Source organism: Heterodontus francisci, chromosome 28 (genome assembly GCF_036365525.1).
Source record: "Heterodontus francisci isolate sHetFra1 chromosome 28, sHetFra1.hap1, whole genome shotgun sequence".
NCBI classification, from domain to species: Eukaryota; Metazoa; Chordata; class Chondrichthyes; order Heterodontiformes; family Heterodontidae; genus Heterodontus; species Heterodontus francisci.
In genome coordinates this window covers 10,884,816-10,903,370 of record NC_090398.1, presented here as the reverse complement: position 1 = coordinate 10,903,370, position 18,555 = coordinate 10,884,816, and the positions used below count along the sequence as shown (strand labels likewise).

The 18,555-nt window shown below is 42.4% G+C and overlaps 11 non-coding genes across 11 annotated transcripts; all 11 read right to left on the bottom strand.

Annotated features, from left to right (window-relative positions):
* Positions 1-1,329: 1,329 nt before the first annotated feature.
* On the bottom strand, positions 1,330-1,402 carry trnak-uuu (transfer RNA lysine (anticodon UUU)). The gene has a single exon. It is a non-coding gene; the product is annotated as a tRNA-Lys (tRNA).
* A 1,634-nt stretch (positions 1,403-3,036) lies between these two features.
* On the bottom strand, positions 3,037-3,109 carry trnak-uuu (transfer RNA lysine (anticodon UUU)). Its single transcript has one exon. It is a non-coding gene; the product is annotated as a tRNA-Lys (tRNA).
* Positions 3,110-4,742: 1,633 nt separating this feature from the next.
* On the bottom strand, positions 4,743-4,814 carry trnak-uuu (transfer RNA lysine (anticodon UUU)). Its single transcript has one exon. It is a non-coding gene; the product is annotated as a tRNA-Lys (tRNA).
* A 1,634-nt stretch (positions 4,815-6,448) lies between these two features.
* On the bottom strand, positions 6,449-6,521 carry trnak-uuu (transfer RNA lysine (anticodon UUU)). Its single transcript has one exon. It is a non-coding gene; the product is annotated as a tRNA-Lys (tRNA).
* A 1,634-nt stretch (positions 6,522-8,155) lies between these two features.
* Positions 8,156-8,228, bottom strand: trnak-uuu (transfer RNA lysine (anticodon UUU)). Its single transcript has one exon. It is a non-coding gene; the product is annotated as a tRNA-Lys (tRNA).
* A 1,634-nt stretch (positions 8,229-9,862) lies between these two features.
* On the bottom strand, positions 9,863-9,935 carry trnak-uuu (transfer RNA lysine (anticodon UUU)). The gene has a single exon. It is a non-coding gene; the product is annotated as a tRNA-Lys (tRNA).
* A 1,634-nt stretch (positions 9,936-11,569) lies between these two features.
* Positions 11,570-11,642, bottom strand: trnak-uuu (transfer RNA lysine (anticodon UUU)). The gene has a single exon. It is a non-coding gene; the product is annotated as a tRNA-Lys (tRNA).
* Positions 11,643-13,276: 1,634 nt separating this feature from the next.
* Positions 13,277-13,349, bottom strand: trnak-uuu (transfer RNA lysine (anticodon UUU)). The gene has a single exon. It is a non-coding gene; the product is annotated as a tRNA-Lys (tRNA).
* Positions 13,350-14,983: 1,634 nt separating this feature from the next.
* On the bottom strand, positions 14,984-15,056 carry trnak-uuu (transfer RNA lysine (anticodon UUU)). The gene has a single exon. It is a non-coding gene; the product is annotated as a tRNA-Lys (tRNA).
* Positions 15,057-16,690: 1,634 nt separating this feature from the next.
* On the bottom strand, positions 16,691-16,763 carry trnak-uuu (transfer RNA lysine (anticodon UUU)). Its single transcript has one exon. It is a non-coding gene; the product is annotated as a tRNA-Lys (tRNA).
* Positions 16,764-18,397: 1,634 nt separating this feature from the next.
* trnak-uuu (transfer RNA lysine (anticodon UUU)) lies at positions 18,398-18,470 on the bottom strand. Its single transcript has one exon. It is a non-coding gene; the product is annotated as a tRNA-Lys (tRNA).
* Positions 18,471-18,555: the final 85 nt, after the last annotated feature.

Sequence of the window (18,555 nt, the reverse complement as noted above, 5' to 3'; positions counted from 1 at the left end):
CCAAAGTCTCCGAGCGATATTATCGCTATTATGAATACTTTGGCATCTGTCTTTACCAAGGAAGAAGATGCTTCCAAGGGCACAGTGAAACATGAAGTCATTAACACATTACAAACATTTCAAATTGACAAAGACGCGGTAATAAAACGGCTCCCGATAATAAAAGTTGATCAAACACCAGGGCTGAATCAGGTACATCCAGGCTTTATCTTGTTGTAGCATACGCGATCCTGAGGGGAGTTGATAGAGTGGATACGAGGAGAGATCGGCTTCACCTTCCACAGATGCTGCCTGAATAGTGGAATATTTCCATCATTTTCTTTTCTGTAATAGAAATTGTTCTTGCTCTACCTCGAGCTGGGGATTATAAAAGGAGTGTTAGTGGATATATTCTACATGATGAGGCTTTCTGATAGTTTAAAGAAGGAGAACCTGTCCAGTGGCAGAGCTTTCAGCAAAGAAATGGGCACAGATTCAAGTTGATTGGCAAAATAATCAGAGGCGAGCTGTGGAAACACTTAGTTTTATGCCCCCATTTTGTTGGAATCTGCAGTGCACTGTCTGAAATGACGGTGGAGGTTGAACCATAAGTAATCTTCAAAGTGCTTTGGTCTGCAGCCTGAAGAACGTAAAGGTTTAGGGAAAACAGAGCTGGCATATATGACGACGCACACGTATTCGAAGAACCGTCACAGGTATCACGAGTGAAACGGCACCCTGTGCTGTAAGTTTTTTTGTCTCTGTGAATGCAGGAAAAGCATGGGAAATCCTGTTATTATTTCAAAACCAACTTAAGCATGTCATTTCCCGAAGTGATTTTGAAGGGCAATGGAGTGATATTTGTCGCGTGAAGTGAATTAAGCTTTAATTTCCTAAGCTGATGATCGATAAGGAAATTTTGAAGAATAAAGCTGGATAACAAGAACAAAAGCGAAATAGTGAGGATTGTGGAAATCTGAAATCAAAACCGAGAGTGCAAAAAAGACAAAGCAGGTCTGGCAGCATGTGTGGCGAGAAAAATAGAGTTAACGTTTCAGGTGCGTGACAATACATCAGAATAATAACAACGATGTTCAACTGCCTTATTTGTGTATGTAAAAACTGTTAAAAAGTGATGACGGAGGTGATGCAATCCTGTTTAAGATTGAAACGATGCGATCAAGCAAAGCAGACGTCTTGCTGCAACTGAAAGAATTGCCGGTCAGAATGGACAAAACTTGCAACGAAAAGGGCTGCCAGAGTCTTGGCTCTCCACAGCCAAAGTACATTGTTTTGAATTCTTGAGGACACTGCACAAACACCACTGTGATAAAGGCACAAGACAAATAGCACATGAACAGGGATTTGAACCCTGGACCCTCAGATTAAAAGTCTGATGCTCTACCGACTGAGCTATCCAGGCTCAGATACTCAACCCGCACTGCGCCCTTCAGTGGCTGAGAACTAACAGTGCAACACGATCCATCTTCTGCACTAGCTTCTCGCATTTTACTCTCACACCCATGCATTCACTGCCTCCCACACTTTTCATTACGCAAATAATCTCCAGTCGTCCAAATGGACGCACATTCACCTTATATCTTTCGTCGGTCTGTCTCACTCAACGTAACAATTCAACTTTCCGGCTGTTTATACATCCTTGAGAGAGCGACTGAAAGAGCAAATAAGAGAAGTGAAAAGACACTGACACCTAAGTTTAAGGCCATCCCAAAGTCTCCGAGCGATATTATCGCTATTATGAATACTTTGGCATCTGTCTTTACCAAGGAAGAAGATGCTTCCAAGGGCACAGTGAAACATGAAGTCATTAACACATTACAAACATTTCAAATTGACAAAGACGCGGTAATAAAACGGCTCCCGATAATAAAAGTTGATCAAACACCAGGGCTGAATCAGGTACATCCAGGCTTTATCTTGTTGTAGCATACGCGATCCTGAGGGGAGTTGATAGAGTGCATACGAGGAGAGATCGGCTTCACCTTCCACAGATGCTGCCTGAATAGTGGAATATTTCCATCATTTTCTTTTCTGTAATAGAAATTGTCCTTGCTCTACCTCGAGCTGGGGATCATAAAAGGAGCGTTAGTGGATATATTCTACATGATGAGGCTTTTTGATAGTTTAAAGAAGGAGAACCTATCCAGTGGCAGAGCTTTCAGCAAAGAAATGGGCACAGATTCAAGTTGATTGGCAAAATAATCAGAGGCGACCTGTGGAAACACTTAGTTTTATGCCCCCATTTTGTTGGAATCTGCAGTGCACTGTCTGAAATGACGGTGGAGGTTGAACCATAAGTAATCTTCAAAGTGCTTTGGTCTGCAGCCTGAAGAACGTAAAGGTTTAGGGAAAACAGAGCTGGCATATATGACGACGCACACGTATTCGAAGAACCGTCACAGGTATCACGAGTGGAACGGCACCCTGTGCTGTAAGTTTTTTTGTCTCTGTGAATGCAGGAAAAGCATGGGAAATCCTGTTATTATCTCAAAACCAACTTAAGCATATCATTTCCCGAAGAGATTTTGAAGGGCAATGGAGTGATATTTGTCGCGTGAAGTGAATTAAACTTTAATTTGCTAAGCTGATGATTGATAAGGAAATTTTGAAGAATAAAGCTGAATAACAAGAACAAAAGCGAAATAGTGAGGATTGTGGAAATCTGAAATCAAAACCGAGAGTGCAAAAAAGACAAAGCAGGTCTGGCAGCATGTGTGGCGAGAAAAATAGAGTTAACGTTTCAGGTGCGTGACAATACATCAGAATAATAACAACGATGTTCAACTGCCTTATTTGTGAATGTAAAAACTGTTAATAAGTGATGACGGAGGTGATGCAATCCTGTTTAAGAATGAAACGATGCGATCAAGCAAAGCAGACGTCTTGCTGCAACTGAAAGAATTGCCGGTCAGAATGGACAAAACTTGCAACGAAAAGGGCTGCCAGAGTCTTGGCTCTCCACAGCCAAAGTGCATGGCTTTGAATTCTTGAGGACACTGCACAAACACCACTGTGATAAAGGCATTAGACAAAGAGCACCAGAACAGGGACTTGAACCCTGGACCCTCAGATTAAAAGCCTGATGCTCTACCGACTGAGCTATCCAGGCTCAGACACTCAACCCGCACTGCGCCCTTCAGTGGCTGAGAACTAACAGTGCAACACGATCCATCTTCTGCACTCGCTTCTCGCATGTTAGTCTCACACACATGCATTCACTGCCTCCCACACTTTTCATTACGCAAATAATTCAGGTCGTCCAAATGGACGCACTTTCACCTTATATCTTTCGTCGGTCTGTCTCACTCAACGTAACAATTCAACTTTCCGGCTGTTTCTACATCCTTGAGAGAGCGTCTGAAAGAGCAAATAAGAGAAGTGAAAAGACACTGACACCTAAGTTTAAGGCCATCCCAAAGACTCCGAGCGATATTATCGCTATTATGAATACTTTGGCATCTGTCTTTACCAAGGAAGAAGATGCTTCCAAGGGCACAGTGAAACATGAAGTCATTAACACATTACAAACATTTCAAATTGACAAAGACGCGGTAATAAAACGGCTCGCGGTAATAAAAGTTGATCAAACACCAGGGCTGAATCAGGTACATCCAGGCTTCATCTTGTTGTAGCATACGCGATCCTGAGGGGAGTTGATAGAGTGCATACGAGGAGAGATCAGCTTCACCTTCCACAGATGCTACCTGAATAGTGGAATATTTCCATCATTTTCTTTTCTGTAATAGAAATTGTCCTTGCTCTACCTCGAGCTGGGGATCATAAAAGGAGCGTTAGTGGATATATTCTACATGATGAGGCTTTTTGATAGTTTAAAGAAGGAGAACCTGTCCAGTGGCAGAGCTTTCAGCAAAGAAATGGGCACAGATTCAAGTTGATTGGCAAAATAATCAGAGGCGCCCTGTGGAAACACTTAGTTTTATGCCCCCATTTTGTTGGAATCTGCAGTGCACTGTCTGAAATGACGGTGGAGGTTGAACCATAAGTAATCTTCAAAGTGCTTTGGTCTGCAGCCTGAAGAACGTAAAGGTTTAGGGAAAACAGAGCTGGCATATATGACGACGCACACGTATTCGAAGAACCGTCACAGGTATCACGAGTGGAACGGCACCCTGTGCTGTAAGTTTTTTTGTCTCTGTGAATGCAGGAAAAGCATGGGAAATCCTGTTATTATTTCAAAACCAATTTAAGCATGTCATTTCCCGAAGAGATTTTGAAGGGCAATGGAGTGATATTTGTCGCGTGAAGTGAATTAAACTTTAATTTGCTAAGCTGATGATTGATAAGGAAATTTTGAAGAATAAAGCTGGATAACAAGAACAAAAGCGAAATAGTGAGGATTGTGGAAATCTGAAATCAAAACCGTGAGTGCAAAAAAGACAAAGCAGGTCTGGCAGCATGTGTGGCGAGAAAAATAGAGTAAACGTTTCAGGTGCGTGACAATACATCAGAATAATAACAACGATGTTCAACTGCCTTATTTGTGTATGTAAAAACTGTTAAAAAGTGATGACGGAGGTGATGCAATCCTGTTTAAGATTGAAACAATGCGATCAAGCAAAGCAGACGTCTTGCTGCAACTGAAAGAATTGCCGGTCAGAATGGACAAAACTTGCAACGAAAAGGGCTGCCAGAGTCTTGGCTCTCCACAGACAAAGTACATGGCTTTGAATTCTTGAGGACACTGCACAAACACCACTGTGATAAAAGCATTAGACAAAGAGCGCCTGAACAGGGACTTGAACCCTGGCCCTCAGATTAAAAGTCTGATGCTCTACCGACTGAGCTATCCAGGCTCAGATACTCAGCCCACACTGCGCCCTTCAGTGGCTGAGAACTAACAGTGCAACACGATCCATCTTCTGCACTAGCTTCTCGCATTTTACTCTCACACACATGCATTCACTGCCTCCCACACTTTTCATTACGCAAATAATCTCCAGTCGTCCAAATGGACGCACTTTCACCTTATATCTTTCGTCGGTCTGTCTCACTCAACGTAACAATTCAACTTTCCGGCTGTTTATACATCCTTGAGAGAGCGACTGAAAGAGCAAATAAGAGAAGTGAAAAGACACTGACACCTAAGTTTAAGGCCATCCCAAAGTCTCCGAGCGATATTATCGCTATTATGAATACTTTGGCATCTGTCTTTACCAAGGAAGAAGATGCTTCCAAGGGCACAGTGAAACATGAAGTCATTAACACATTACAAACATTTCAAATTGACAAAGATGCGGTAATAAAACGGCTCCCGATAATAAAAGTTGATCAAACACCAGGGCTGAATCAGGTACATCCAGGCTTTATCTTGTTGTAGCATATGCGATCCTGAGGGGAGTTGATAGAGTGCATACGAGGAGAGATCGGCTTCACCTTCCACAGATGCTGCCTGAATAGTGGAATATTTCCATCATTTTCTTTTCTGTAATAGAAATTGTCCTTGCTCTACCTCGAGCTGGGGATCATAAAAGGAGCGTTAGTGGATATATTCTACATGATGAGGCTTTTTGATAGTTTAAAGAAGGAGAACCTGTCCAGTGGCAGAGCTTTCAGCAAAGAAATGGGCACAGATTCAAGTTGATTGGCAAAATAATCAGAGGCGACCTGTGGAAACACTTAGTTTTATGCCCCCATTTTGTTGGAATCTGCAGTGCACTGTCTGAAATGACGGTGGAGGTTGTACCATAAGTAATCTTCAAAGTGCTTTGGTCTGCAGCCTGAAGAACGTAAAGGTTTAGGGAAAACAGAGCTGGCATATATGACGACGCACACATATTCGAAGAACCGTCACAGGTATCACGAATGGAACGGCACCCTGTGCTGTAAGTTTTTTTGTCTCTGTGAATGCAGGAAAAGCATGGGAAATCCTGTTATTATTTCAAAACCAATTTAAGCATGTCATTTCCCGAAGAGATTTTGAAGGGCAATGGAGTGATATTTGTCGCGTGAAGTGAATTAAACTTTAATTTGCTAAGCTGATGATTGATAAGGAAATTTTGAAGAATAAAGCTGGATAACAAGAACAAAAGCGAAATAGTGAGGATTGTGGAAATCTGAAATCAAAACCGTGAGTGCAAAAAAGACAAAGCAGGTCTGGCAGCATGTGTGCCGAGAAAAATAGAGTTAACGTTTCAGGTGCGTGACAATACATCAGAATAATAACAACGATGTTCAACTGCCTTATTTGTGTATGTAAAAACTGTTAAAAAGTGATGACGGAGGTGATGCAATCCGGTTTAAGATTGAAACAATGCGATCAAGCAAAGCAGACGTCTTGCTGCAACTGAAAGAATTGCCGGTCAGAATGGACAAAACTTGCAACGAAAAGGGCTGCCAGAGTCTTGGCTCTCCACAGACAAAGTACATGGCTTTGAATTCTTGAGGACACTGCACAAACACCACTGTGATAAAAGCATTAGACAAAGAGCACCTGAACAGGGACTTGAACCCTGGACCCTCAGATTAAAAGTCTGTTGCTCTACCGACTGAGCTATCCAGGCTCAGATACTCAATCCGCACTGCGCCCTTCAGTGGCTGAGAACTAACAGTGCAACACGATCCATCTTCTGCACTAGCTTCTCGCATTTTACTCTCACACCCATGCATTCACTGCCTCCCACACTTTTCATTACGCAAATAATCTCCAGTCGTCCAAATGGACGCACATTCACCTTATATCTTTCGTCGGTCTGTCTCACTCAACGTAACAATTCAACTTTCCGGCTGTTTATACATCCTTGAGAGAGCGACTGAAAGAGCAAATAAGAGAAGTGAAAAGACACTGACACCTAAGTTTAAGGCCATCCCAAAGTCTCCGAGCGATATTATCGCTATTATGAATACTTTGGCATCTGTCTTTACCAAGGAAGAAGATGCTTCCAAGGGCACAGTGAAACATGAAGTCATTAACACATTACAAACATTTCAAATTGACAAAGACGCGGTAATAAAACGGCTCCCGATAATAAAAGTTGATCAAACACCAGGGCTGAATCAGGTACATCCAGGCTTTATCTTGTTGTAGCATACGCGATCCTGAGGGGAGTTGATAGAGTGCATACGAGGAGAGATCGGCTTCACCTTCCACAGATGCTGCCTGAATAGTGGAATATTTCCAGCATTTTCTTTTCTGTAATAGAAATTGTCCTTGCTCTACCTCGAGCTGGGGATCATAAAAGGAGCGTTAGTGGATATATTCTACATGATGAGGCTTTTTGATAGTTTAAAGAAGGAGAACCTGTCCAGTGGCAGAGCTTTCAGCAAAGAAATGGGCACAGATTCAAGTTGATTGGCAAAATAATCAGAGGCGACCTGTGGAAACACTTAGTTTTATGCCCCCATTTTGTTGGAATCTGCAGTGCACTGTCTGAAATGACGGTGGAGGTTGAACCATAAGTAATCTTCAAAGTGCTTTGGTCTGCAGCCTGAAGAACGTAAAGGTTTAGGGAAAACAGAGCTGGCATATATGACGACGCACACGTATTCGAAGAACCGTCACAGGTATCACGAGTGGAACGGCACCCTGTGCTGTAAGTTTTTTTGTCTCTGTGAATGCAGGAAAAGCATGGGAAATCCTGTTATTATTTCAAAACCAACTTAAGCATATCATTTCCCGAAGAGATTTTGAAGGGCAATGGAGTGATATTTGTCGCGTGAAGTGAATTAAACTTTAATTTGCTAAGCTGATGATTGATAAGGAAATTTTGAAGAATAAAGCTGGATAAAAAGAACAAAAGCGAAATAGTGAGGATTGTGGAAATCTGAAATCAAAACCGAGAGTGCAAAAAAGACAAAGCAGGTCTGGCAGCATGTGTGGCGAGAAAAATAGAGTTAACGTTTCAGGTGCGTGACAATACATCAGAATAATAACAACGATGTTCAACTGCCTTATTTGTGTATGTAAAAACTGTTAAAAAGTGATGACAGAGGTGATGCAATCCTGTTTAAGATTGAAACGATGCGATCAAGCAAAGCAGACGTCTTGCTGCAACTGAAAGAATTGCCGGTCAGAATGGACAATACTTGCAACGAAAAAGGCTGCCAGAGTCTTGGCTCCCCACAGCCAAAGTACATGGTTTTGAATTTTTGAGGACACTGCACAAACACCACTGTGATAAAGGCACAAGACAAAGAGCACCTGAACAGGGACTTGAACCCTGGACCCTCAGATTAAAAGTCTGATGCTCCACCGACTGAGCTATCCAGGCCCAGACACTCAACCCGCACTGCGCCCTTCAGTGGCTGAGAACTAACAGTGCAACACGATCCATCTTCTGCACCAGCTTCTCGCATTTTACTCTCACACACATGCATTCACTGCCTCCCACACTTTTCATTACGCAAATAATCTCCAGTCGTCCAAATGGACGCACTTTCACCTTATATCTTTCGTCGGTCTGTCTCACTCAACGTAACAATTCAACTTTCCGGCTGTTTATACATCCTTGAGAGAGTGACTGAAAGAGCAAATAAGAGAAGTGAAAAGACACTGACACCTAAGTTTAAGGCCATCCCAAAGTCTCCGAGCGATATTATCGCTATTATGAATACTTTGGCGTCTGTCTTTACCAAGGAAGAAGATGCTTCCAAGGGCACAGTGAAACATGAAGTCATTAACACATTACAAACATTTCAAATTGACAAAGACGCGGTAATAGAACGGCTCCCGATAATAAAAGTTGATCAAACACCAGGGCTGAATCAGGTACATCCAGGCTTTATCTTGTTGTAGCATACGCGATCCTGAGGGGAGTTGATAGAGTGCATATGAGGAGAGATCGGCTTCACCTTCCACAGTTGCTGCCTGAATAGTGGAATATTTCCATCATTTTCTTTTCTGTAATAGAAATTGTCCTTGCTCTACCTCGAGCTGGGGATCATAAAAGGAGCGTTAGTGGATATATTCTACATGATGAGGCTTTTTGATAGTTTAAAGAAGGAGAACCTGTCCAGTGGCAGAGCTTTCAGCAAAGAAATGGGCACAGATTCAAGTTGATTGGCAAAATAATCAGAGGCGAGCTGTGGAAACACTTAGTTTTATGCCCCCATTTTGTTGGAATCTGCAGTGCACTGTCTGAAATGACGGTGGAGGTTGAACCATAAGTAATCTTCAAAGTGCTTTGGTCTGCAGCCTGAAGAACGTAAAGGTTTAGGGAAAACAGAGCTGGCATATATGACGACGCACACGTATTCGAAGAACCGTCACAGGTATCACGAGTGGAACGGCACCCTGTGCTGTAAGTTTTTTTGTCTCTCTGAATGCAGGAAAAGCATGGGAAATCCTGTTATTATTTCAAAACCAACTTAAGCATGTCATTTCCCGAAGAGATTTTGAAGGGCAATGGAGTGATATTTGTCGCGTGAAGTGAATTAAACTTTAATTTGCTAAGCTGATGATTGATAAGGAAATTTTGAAGAATAAAGCTGGATAACAAGAACAAAAGCGAAATAGTGAGGATTGTGGAAATCTGAAATCAAAACCGAGAGTGCAAAAAAGACAAAGCAGGTCTGGCAGCATGTGTGGCGAGAAAAATAGAGTTAACGTTTCAGGTGCGTGACAATACATCAGAATAATAACAACGATGTTCAACTGCCTTATTTGTGTATGTAAAAACTGTTAAAAAGTGATGACGGAGGTGATGCAATCCTGTTTAAGATTGAAACGATGCGATCAAGCAAAGCAGACGTCTTGCTGCAACTGAAAGAATTGCCGGTCAGAATGGACAAAACTTGCAACGAAAAAGGCTGCCAGAGTCTTGGCTCCCCACAGCCAAAGTACATGGTTTTGAATTTTTGAGGACACTGCACAAACACCACTGTGATAAAGGCACAAGACAAAGAGCGCCTGAACAGGGACTTGAACCCTGGACCCTCAGATTAAAAGTCTGATGTTCTACCGACTGAGCTATCTTGGCTCGGAAACTCAACCCGCACTTCGCCCTTCAGTGGCTGAGAACAAACAGTGCAACACGATCCATCTTCTGCACTCGCTTCTCGCATTTTACTCTCACACCCATGCATTCACTGCCTCCCACACTTTTCATTACGCAAATAATCTCCAGTCGTCCAACTGGACGCACTTTCACCTTATATCTTTCGTCGGTCTGTCTCACTCAACGTAACAATTCAACTTTCCGGCTGTTTATACATCCTTGAGAGAGCGACTGAAAGAGCAAATAAGAGAAGTGAAAAGACACTGACACCTAAGTTTAAGGCCATCCCAAAGACTCCGAGCGATATTATCGCTATTATGAATACTTTGGCATCTGTCTTTACCAAGGAAGAAGATGCTTCCAAGGGCACAGTGAAACATGAAGTCATTAACACATTACAAACATTTCAAATTGACAAAGACGCGGTAATAAAACGGCTCCCGATAATAAAAGTTGATCAAACACCAGGGCTGAATCAGGTACATCCAGGCTTTATCTTGTTGTAGCATACGCGATCCTGAGGGGAGTTGATAGAGTGGATACGAGGAGAGATCGGCTTCACCTTCCACAGATGCTGCCTGAATAGTGGAATATTTCCATCATTTTCTTTTCTGTAATAGAAATTGTCCTTGCTCTACCTCGAGCTGGGGATCATAAAAGGAGCGTTAGTGGATATATTCTACATGATGAGGCTTTTTGATAGTTTAAAGAAGGAGAACCTGTCCAGTAGCAGAGCTTTCAGCAAAGAAATGGGCACAGATTCAAGTTGATTGGCAAAATAATCAGAGGCGAGCTGTGGAAACACTTAGTTTTATGCCCCCATTTTGTTGGAATCTGCAGTGCACTGTCTGAAATGACGGTGGAGGTTGAACCATAAGTAATCTTCAAAGTGCTTTGGTCTGCAGCCTGAAGAACGTAAAGGTTTAGGGAAAACAGAGCTGGCATATATGACGACGCACACGTATTCGAAGAACCGTCACAGGTATCACGAGTGGAACGGCACCCTGTGCTGTAAGTTTTTTTGTCTCTCTGAATGCAGGAAAAGCATGGGAAATCCTGTTATTATTTCAAAACCAACTTAAGCATGTCATTTCCCGAAGAGATTTTGAAGGGCAATGGAGTGATATTTGTCGCGTGAAGTGAATTAAACTTTAATTTGCTAAGCTGATGATTGATAAGGAAATTTTGAAGAATAAAGCTGGATAACAAGAACAAAAGCGAAATAGTGAGGATTGTGGAAATCTGAAATCAAAACCGAGAGTGCAAAAAAGACAAAGCAGGTCTGGCAGCATGTGTGGCGAGAAAAATAGAGTTAACGTTTCAGGTGCGTGACAATACATCAGAATAATAACAACGATGTTCAACTGCCTTATTTGTGTATGTAAAAACTGGTAAAAAGTGATGACGGAGGTGATGCAATCCTGTTTAAGATTGAAACGATGCGATCAAGCAAAGCAGACGTCTTGCTGCAACTGAAAGAATTGCCGGTCAGAATGGACAATACTTGCAACGAAAAAGGCCGCCAGAGTCTTGGCTCCCCACAGCCAAAGTACATGGCTTTGAATTTTTGAGGACACTGCACAAACACCACTGTGATAAAGGCACAAAACAAAGAGCGCCTGAACAGGGACTTGAACCCTGGACCCTCAGATTAAAAGTCTGATGCTCTACCGACTGAGCTATCCAGGCTCAGGCACTCAACCCGCACTGCGCCCTTCAGTGGCTGAGAACTAACAGTGCAACACGATCCATCTTCTGCACCAGCTTCTCGCATTTTACTCTCACACACATGCATTCACTGCCTCCCACACTTTTCATTACGCAAATAATCTCCAGTCGTCCAAATGGACGCACTTTCACCTTATATCTTTCGTCGGTCTGTCTCACTCAACGTAACAATTCAACTTTCCGGCTGTTTATACATCCTTGAGAGAGTGACTGAAAGAGCAAATAAGAGAAGTGAAAAGACACTGACACCTAAGTTTAAGGCCATCCCAAAGTCTCCGAGCGATATTATCGCTATTATGAATACTTTGGCGTCTGTCTTTACCAAGGAAGAAGATGCTTCCAAGGGCACAGTGAAACATGAAGTCATTAACACATTACAAACATTTCAAATTGACAAAGACGCGGTAATAGAACGGCTCCCGATAATAAAAGTTGATCAAACACCAGGGCTGAATCAGGTACATCCAGGCTTTATCTTGTTGTAGCATCCGCGATCCTGAGGGGAGTTGATAGAGTGCATATGAGGAGAGATCGGCTTCACCTTCCACAGTTGCTGCCTGAATAGTGGAATATTTCCATCATTTTCTTTTCTGTAATAGAAATTGTCCTTGCTCTACCTCGAGCTGGGGATCATAAAAGGAGCGTTAGTGGATATATTCTACATGATGAGGCTTTTTGATAGTTTAAAGAAGGAGAACCTGTCCAGTGGCAGAGCTTTCAGCAAAGAAATGGGCACAGATTCAAGTTGATTGGCAAAATAATCAGAGGCGAGCTGTGGAAACACTTAATTTTATGCCCCCATTTTGTTGGAATCTGCAGTGCACTGTCTGAAATGACGGTGGAGGTTGAACCATAAGTAATCTTCAAAGTGCTTTGGTCTGCAGCCTGAAGAACGTAAAGGTTTAGGGAAAACAGAGCTGGCATATATGACGACGCACACGTATTCGAAGAACCGTCACAGGTATCACGAGTGGAACGGCACCCTGTGCTGTAAGTTTTTTTGTCTCTCTGAATGCAGGAAAAGCATGGGAAATCCTGTTATTATTTCAAAACCAACTTAAGCATGTCATTTCCCGAAGAGATTTTGAAGGGCAATGGAGTGATATTTGTCGCGTGAAGTGAATTAAACTTTAATTTGCTAAGCTGATGATTGATAAGGAAATTTTGAAGAATAAAGCTGGATAACAAGAACAAAAGCGAAATAGTGAGGATTGTGGAAATCTGAAATCAAAACCGAGAGTGCAAAAAAGACAAAGCAGGTCTGGCAGCATGTGTGGCGAGAAAAATAGAGTTAACGTTTCAGGTGCGTGACAATACATCAGAATAATAACAACGATGTTCAACTGCCTTATTTGTGTATGTAAAAACTGTTAAAAAGTGATGACGGAGGTGATGCAATCCTGTTTAAGATTGAAACGATGCGATCAAGCAAAGCAGACGTCTTGCTGCAACTGAAAGAATTGCCGGTCAGAATGGACAAAACTTGCAACGAAAAAGGCTGCCAGAGTCTTGGCTCCCCACAGCCAAAGTACATGGTTTTGAATTTTTGAGGACACTGCACAAACACCACTGTGATAAAGGCACAAGACTAAGAGCGCCTGAACAGGGACTTGAACCCTGGACCCTCAGATTAAAAGTCTGATGTTCTACCGACTGAGCTATCTTGGCTCGGAAACTCAACCCGCACTTCGCCCTTCAGTGGCTGAGAACTAACAGTGCAACACGATCCATCTTCTGCAGCAGCTTCTCGCATTTTACTCTCACACACATGCATTCACTGCCTCCCACACTTTTCATTACGCAAATAATCTCCAGTCGTCCAAATGGACGCACTTTCACCTTATATCTTTCGTCGGTCTGTCTCACTCAACGTAACAATTCAACTTTCCGGCTGTTTATACATCCTTGAGAGAGTGACTGAAAGAGCAAATAAGAGAAGTGAAAAGACACTGACACCTAAGTTTAAGGCCATCCCAAAGTCTCCGAGCGATATTATCGCTATTATGAATACTTTGGCGTCTGTCTTTACCAAGGAAGAAGATGCTTCCAAGGGCACAGTGAAACATGAAGTCATTAACACATTACAAACATTTCAAATTGACAAAGACGCGGTAATAGAACGGCTCCCGATAATAAAAGTTGATCAAACACCAGGGCTGAATCAGGTACATCCAGGCTTTATCTTGTTGTAGCATACGCGATCCTGAGGGGAGTTGATAGAGTGCATATGAGGAGAGATCGGCTTCACCTTCCACAGTTGCTGCCTGAATAGTGGAATATTTCCATCATTTTCTTTTCTGTAATAGAAATTGTCCTTGCTCTACCTCGAGCTGGGGATCATAAAAGGAGCGTTAGTGGATATATTCTACATGATGAGGCTTTTTGATAGTTTAAAGAAGGAGAACCTGTCCAGTGGCAGAGCTTTCAGCAAAGAAATGGGCACAGATTCAAGTTGATTGGCAAAATAATCAGAGGCGAGCTGTGGAAACACTTAATTTTATGCCCCCATTTTGTTGGAATCTGCAGTGCACTGTCTGAAATGACGGTGGAGGTTGAACCATAAGTAATCTTCAAAGTGCTTTGGTCTGCAGCCTGAAGAACGTAAAGGTTTAGGGAAAACAGAGCTGGCATATATGACGACGCACACGTATTCGAAGAACCGTCACAGGTATCACGAGTGGAACGGCACCCTGTGCTGTAAGTTTTTTTGTCTCTCTGAATGCAGGAAAAGCATGGGAAATCCTGTTATTATTTCAAAACCAACTTAAGCATGTCATTTCCCGAAGAGATTTTGAAGGGCAATGGAGTGATATTTGTCGCGTGAAGTGAATTAAACTTTAATTTGCTAAGCTGATGATTGATAAGGAAATTTTGAAGAATAAAGCTGGATAACAAGAACAAAAGCGAAATAGTGAGGATTGTGGAAATCTGAAATCAAAACCGAGAGTGCAAAAAAGACAAAGCAGGTCTGGCAGCATGTGTGGCGAGAAAAATAGAGTTAACGTTTCAGGTGCGTGACAATACATCAGAATAATAACAACGATGTTCAACTGCCTTATTTGTGTATGTAAAAACTGTTAAAAAGTGATGACGGAGGTGATGCAATCCTGTTTAAGATTGAAACGATGCGATCAAGCAAAGCAGACGTCTTGCTGCAACTGAAAGAATTGCCGGTCAGAATGGACAAAACTTGCAACGAAAAAGGCTGCCAGAGTCTTGGCTCCCCACAGCCAAAGTACATGGTTTTGAATTTTTGAGGACACTGCACAAACACCACTGTGATAAAGGCACAAGACTAAGAGCGCCTGAACAGGGACTTGAACCCTGGACCCTCAGATTAAAAGTCTGATGTTCTACCGACTGAGCTATCTTGGCTCGGAAACTCAACCCGCACTTCGCCCTTCAGTGGCTGAGAACTAACAGTGCAACACGATCCATCTTCTGCACTCGCTTCTCGCATTTTACTCTCACACCCATGCATTCACTGCCTCCCACACTTTTCATTACGCAAATAATCTCCAGTCGTCCAACTGGACGCACTTTCACCTTATATCTTTCGTCGGTCTGTCTCACTCAACGTAACAATTCAACTTTCCGGCTGTTTATACATCCTTGAGAGAGCGACTGAAAGAGCAAATAAGAGAAGTGAAAAGACACTGACACCTAAGTTTAAGGCCATCCCAAAGACTCCGAGCGATATTATCGCTATTATGAATACTTTGGCATCTGTCTTTACCAAGGAAGAAGATGCTTCCAAGGGCACAGTGAAACATGAAGTCATTAACACATTACAAACAGTTCAAATTGACAAAGACGCGGTAATAAAACGGCTCCCGATAATAAAAGTTGATCAAACACCAAGGCTGAATCAGGTACATCCAGGCTTTATCTTGTTGTAGCATACGCGATCCTGAGGGGAGTTGATAGAGTGGATACGAGGAGAGATCGGCTTCACCTTCCACAGATGCTGCCTGAATAGTGGAATATTTCCATCATTTTCTTTTCTGTAATAGAAATTGTCCTTGCTCTACCTCGAGCTGGGGATCATAAAAGGAGCGTTAGTGGATATATTCTACATGATGAGGCTTTTTGATAGTTTAAAGAAGGAGAACCTGTCCAGTAGCAGAGCTTTCAGCAAAGAAATGGGCACAGATTCAAGTTGATTGGCAAAATAATCAGAGGCGAGCTGTGGAAACACTTAGTTTTATGCCCCCATTTTGTTGGAATCTGCAGTGCACTGTCTGAAATGACGGTGGAGGTTGAACCATAAGTAATCTTCAAAGTGCTTTGGTCTGCAGCCTGAAGAACGTAAAGGTTTAGGGAAAACAGAGCTGGCATATATGACGACGCACACGTATTCGAAGAACCGTCACAGGTATCACGAGTGGAACGGCACCCTGTGCTGTAAGTTTTTTTGTCTCTGTGAGTGCAGGAAAAGCATGGGAAATCCTGTTATTATTTCAAAACCAACTTAAGCATGTCATTTCCCGAAGAGATTTTGAAGGGCAATGGAGTGATATTTGTCGCGTGAAGTGAATTAAACTTTAATTTGCTAAGCTGATGATTGATAAGGAAATTTTGAAGAATAAAGCTGGATAACAAGAACAAAAGCGAAATAGTGAGGATTGTGGAAATCTGAAATCAAAACCGAGAGTGCAAAAAAGACAAAGCAGGTCTGGCAGCATGTGTGGCGAGAAAAATAGAGTTAACGTTTCAGGTGCGTGACAATACATCAGAATAATAACAACGATGTTCAACTGCCTTATTTGTGTATGTAAAAACTGTTAAAAAGTGATGACGGAGGTGATGCAATCCTGTTTAAGATTGAAACGATGCGATCAAGCAAAGCAGACGTCTTGCTGCAACTGAAAGAATTGCCGGTCAGAATGGACAAAACTTGCAACGAAAAAGGCTGCCAGAGTCTTGGCTCCCCACAGCCAAAGTACATGGTTTTGAATTTTTGAGGACACTGCACAAACACCACTGTGATAAAGGCACAAGACAAAGAGCGCCTGAACAGGGACTTGAACCCTGGACCCTCAGATTAAAAGTCTGATGTTCTACCGACTGAGCTATCTTGGCTCGGAAACTCAACCCGCACTTCGCCCTTCAGTGGCTGAGAACTAACAGTGCAACACGATCCATCTTCTGCACCAGCTTCTCGCATTTTACTCTCACACACATGCATTCACTGCCTCCCACACTTTTCATTACGCAAATAATCTCCAGTCGTCCAAATGGACGCACTTTCACCTTATATCTTTCGTCGGTCTGTCTCACTCAACGTAACAATTCAACTTTCCGGCTCTTTATACATCCTTGAGAGAGTGACTGAAAGAGCAAATAAGAGAAGTGAAAAGACACTGACACCTATGTTTAAGGCCATCCCAAAGTCTCCGAGCGATATTATCGCTATTATGAATACTTTGGCGTCTGTCTTTACCAAGGAAGAAGATGCTTCCAAGGGCACAGTGAAACATGAAGTCATTAACACATTACAAACATTTCAAATTGACAAAGACGCGGTAATAGAACGGCTCCCGATAATAAAAGTTGATCAAACACCAGGGCTGAATCAGGTACATCCAGGCTTTATCTTGTTGTAGCATACGCGATCCTGAGGGGAGTTGATAGAGTGCATATGAGGAGAGATCGGCTTCACCTTCCACAGATGCTGCCTGAATAGTGGAATATTTCCATCATTTTCTTTTCTGTAATAGAAATTGTCCTTGCTCTACCTCGAGCTGGGGATCATAAAAGGAGCGTTAGTGGATATATTCTACATGATGAGGCTTTTTGATAGTTTAAAGAAGGAGAACCTGTCCAGTAGCAGAGCTTTCAGCAAAGAAATGGGCACAGATTCAAGTTGATTGGCAAAATAATCAGAGGCGAGCTGTGGAAACACTTAGTTTTATGCCCCCATTTTGTTGGAATCTGCAGTGCACTGTCTGAAATGACGGTGGAGGTTGAACCATAAGTAATCTTCAAAGTGCTTTGGTCTGCAGCCTGAAGAACGTAAAGGTTTAGGGAAAACAGAGCTGGCATATATGACGACGCACACGTATTCGAAGAACCGTCACAGGTATCACGAGTGGAACGGCACCCTGTGCTGTAAGTTTTTTTGTCTCTCTGAATGCAGGAAAAGCATGGGAAATCCTGTTATTATTTCAAAACCAACTTAAGCATGTCATTTCCCGAAGAGATTTTGAAGGGCAATGGAGTGATATTTGTCGCGTGAAGTGAATTAAACTTTAATTTGCTAAGCTGATGATTGATAAGGAAATTTTGAAGAATAAAGCTGGATAACAAGAACAAAAGCGAAATAGTGAGGATTGTGGAAATCTGAAATCAAAACCGAGAGTGCAAAAAAGACAAAGCAGGTCTGGCAGCATGTGTGGCGAGAAAAATAGAGTTAACGTTTCAGGTGCGTGACAATACATCAGAATAATAACAACGATGTTCAACTGCCTTATTTGTGTATGTAAAAACTGTTAAAAAGTGATGACGGAGGTGATGCAATCCTGTTTAAGATTGAAACGATGCGATCAAGCAAAGCAGACGTCTTGCTGCAACTGAAAGAATTGCCGGTCAGAATGGACAAAACTTGCAACGAAAAAGGCTGCCAGAGTCTTGGCTCCCCACAGCCAAAGTACATGGTTTTGAATTTTTGAGGACACTGCACAAACACCACTGTGATAAAGGCACAAGACAAAGAGCGCCTGAACAGGGACTTGAACCCTGGACCCTCAGATTAAAAGTCTGATGTTCTACCGAATGAGCTATCTTGGCTCGGAAACTCAACCCGCACTTCGCCCTTCAGTGGCTGAGAACTAACAGTGCAACACGATCCATCTTCTGCACTCGCTTCTCGCAT